Source organism: Gavialis gangeticus, unplaced genomic scaffold (genome assembly GCF_001723915.1).
Source record: "Gavialis gangeticus isolate Ggan-Ray unplaced genomic scaffold, GavGan_comp1, whole genome shotgun sequence".
In the NCBI taxonomy this organism is placed as follows: domain Eukaryota; kingdom Metazoa; phylum Chordata; order Crocodylia; family Gavialidae; genus Gavialis; species Gavialis gangeticus.
Genome location: NW_017729025.1, coordinates 140089990 through 140093626, shown reverse-complemented (window position 1 = coordinate 140093626; position 3637 = coordinate 140089990). Strand labels below are relative to the sequence as shown.

Below are 3637 nucleotides of genomic sequence, written 5' to 3'. Positions count from 1 at the left end.
GGGGGGGGGGGGCGGGGGGGGTTCTCTTTTTTTTTCTTTTTCATTTGGTGGTAGAGTTTGAGTTTATTGTTAGGTACTCTAAGACCATCTATATAATACTTATGTGTTATATTGCATGGTATGAGAGACACACATAAAGGATAGTTATGCAGTTACATGTATTTGGGTAAATCTTAAACTTGTAACATTTTTCTATGCAGAGGCAGCTAAAACTCCATAGGCCAAATTGACTTTTTGTTCAGACAACACCAGCTAACATCCTGACAGAATGAGTGGGCAGTAGTCGCACTTCTTTCCTTACTTTGGATTTAGTATCAGGGAAGTTTTCTGAATTCTGAAATTTCTGAATTTCTGAAATGCAGAGAGCATTTCTCTCCCCAGATGACTGTCAGGTACAGATATTTTTTCAGGGACCACAATGCTCCAGAAGCCTGATGAAGTAAGCTGTAGCCTACAAAACTCATGCCTCTCTGAAAAAGTTACTCTATAAGGTGCTACCTTGCTCTTCCTTCTACCTAGCTTCAGACTAACACTGCTAACTACCTTTACCAATTCCTGTATGGGTATACAGAGGGATGGGAAGTGGCAGAACATTGCTCAGACTAACAAAAAGCTTATTTGTGTGATCTTTCTGCCCTTTCACTTCAAGTATAATTCAAGGGTTTTTTTTGCTTTGGCCTTACTTTCCTCTGAACTAATCATGCTGGCATAGAATCAGTATATGCTGGACTGAAAAACCGATTCAACATTTACTGCTTTGAGAGATGGTCCTATGCTTCCACTACTTTTAATTCCAACAGTCAGAGGGTCTATTCCAATTCAAAAGTTGCCAGTAAAAATCAAAGAGATTATGCAGCCTAATTACATTTCTGTATGCTCATAATTCTTAATGTGGAAGACTGAACAGACAAAGAAAAGTTTTGAAAAGCAGTGACTTAATTTATGAATGAATTGCTTTGCAGATCTAAATTGCATAGCTGTAAGATCCTAAAAAAATGGGGGTTTTAGGGCCACATTTTCAAAAGTCAGCGTGTCAGTGGTGCCTGCAAAATTGCTTCACACTAGTTCTGCCCTCACATTTTGGAGTTGTATGTTCAGGTGGTTATACGGATTCACCATTACCATTATGCTTTCTTACCAAAACAGTGACTGAGGAAAAAACACTTGAGATTGCATTAAAGAAGCTATGCATCTTTGCTGTCCTAGTTCTTAAATGTTACATTTATTTTTATGTACTAACTAGAAGCAAGCCCTTAATTATTTTATAGAACAGAATTGTTTTTGGTTTTGTTTTTTCATTCAAACAACATGTAAAATCCTTTCAGAGTTTTCCTTGTATCACCACAAATTGAAAACTTCTTTGAGTTAGGACAGTTTATTACTTTTTTAGAATGCTGCAATTTTATCAGCATTTCATATTAAGACAACATTATTTCTGAGCTAAAAATTCCAAATATAATCCCTTTGTGCATCAAAAAATCATGTTTATGGCCCAGCAAAATTGTTTATTATAGGAAATGCCAACAGACCCTCATTCATTACTCTGTTCTGTGTGCCAGTGTACTAATATTGGGGAAGGTTTCTCTCTACTGGTTACACCTTGTACAAATGCATGGAATTTCAATTGTGGCATTGGTCTCACTTTCAAAAGCCCAAAGTAATATTTTTCTTTTAATTCTAGGAGTGCCTCTGGTACTTATTTATTGATCCTCAAGTAGTTATAAGATTCTTTTTTAAGTCAAGGACTATGATCTTGTAAGTCTTGAAGTTCATTATATTTGGCTCTACTGAGATCCCAGGACATATGGAAGGATGTGATAGACTTAGGTTTAACAGTTAAAGGTGTTATCTCCTCGCAGTATGTGCAGTTTCCCCATTAATGTTGCAGCTGTGGCAGTGACTGCCTGGCCACCAGTGATAGTGATGGTGGCTGTCAATCTTGCACCCCCTCTAAGTAGCACCACACAGGACTCAAACATAGTGTTGCCAACTGTAACAATGTATAATGGTTTTTTAGAATCGCCAGCTCCTAGATTCTTTGTATTGACTAGAAATCTTTGCTTTCAGTTAAAAGAAGTACAGGTTTCTGGCTGAGCAGAGCTTGAAAATGTGAGTCAAATTCATAGTAAAGGCCCTGAAACCACGGGACAGATCAAATGAACCAAATAATTATAATTTATTGTAATATTCTCTTGATTTGTAGCAGGGAGGCTAATGAATTTAATTGGCAGTAATTGGGATTGGGATTGGTAGTAATACAGCTAATCAGTAAGGATGGGACAGAAGCATATTTAAAACAAGCCTACATTGAAACCCACTTTTTAAGCATGACTCTGACACAGTTTTTCCCTGTTCACAGCTGTTGGCCAAGTTGCAGTGGAATACAGATCAACAGCAGCCATGTTTGTACTGTTTTAATATTTTTCTTTTAAATCAATTCCTGTCTCTATAGTATAGGGTTCTAGGTTCTGAGAGCTTTTTCTTGGTTCAAATCCTAACAAAGATTCCTCACATAGATGCCCATTTGGTGTTAGGCACTAGGCAGCTTCTTTTGAATCATGTACCTTGTAGTGTATGTACATGCCATACCCTTTAGTGCCATGTGTGCCGAGGATAACCTGTACTGGAACAGCTCCTTATATTTGTGGGCTTGTGATCAAAATACTTTGTTCATGTGAAGGAAATAGGTCAGGGTCTTGCCTATTAATGAATGGAGACTTGCAGAAACAGAAATGCTTCTATAGACAGCTGATGATGGTTCCATTTTAATACAGAGAGTATAGCTGTTCCATTTAGTTCTGATAGCCATTGGATTAAATCCCATTAGAGACCAATGTTAAAGAATTTGATCTGTTAAAAGAAGTGCAGTTTTCTTGATTAGCCTATGAGCTCCATGCAATGACTTTATGCATTGCGTCTTTAGCTCTGCTTCACTTTCATTGTTTGACCTGACATAGGAGACTGGACTTATCTGTGCCTTGGTTTTCCCATTCATAAAAAGAGAATTATTATACACAGAGGTGTAACGGGCTACTTGCTAAGTTAATATGGATAAATGAAATGGCAACTATTGGATAGAGAGTGTTGTATTAGTGCAAAGAACAAATAGTGCAGTAGTCACAGTCTATAGTTACTTATACCATACCATCTGCATAACCTCACATTTCACTATTTGGAACAGCTTGTGTGAAACTCTTCTCCTTACTGCAGAAATCCTATTACTATATGAAGTCAAATCATGTTGGTATTTATGGCTTTTCCTTTTCCTGTCCTCTCCTAATTTGGTGTGATTTTATGTTTGCCTATCCTCTTGTTAGAGTTCTAGTTGTGTTCAGTGATTACATTCTACAGTTATGAGAAGGAGCATCCTAGCCAGCTTCTCATGAGCATGTTCAATCTGCAGGGAAAAATGATCAGCCAGGAAATGGACCTTACCCTGTGCTGCCTCCTTAGTTTTTATGAGCACACCTTGACATGCTTGTCTCCTTCCCTTCTGTTCCTCCACTTTCTTCTAGGCCAGAAAGCTAGGAGCACAAGTCGCCATCCCCCAAATGATGGTTTAAGCCCTTCGGTTGTCTTCCTTCCCACCATGGAAACATTAGTGAAAGGGGAAATGGGGGGGGGGGGGGGGGGGGGG

At 38.4% G+C, this 3637-nt stretch overlaps 1 protein-coding gene across 6 annotated transcripts in view; it reads left to right on the top strand.

The window, feature by feature from the left end:
* SOX6 (SRY-box 6) overlaps positions 1-3637 on the top strand; it is a 489331-nt gene that overhangs the window by 434757 nt on the left and 50937 nt on the right. The gene's annotated exons all lie outside the window — the stretch shown is intronic.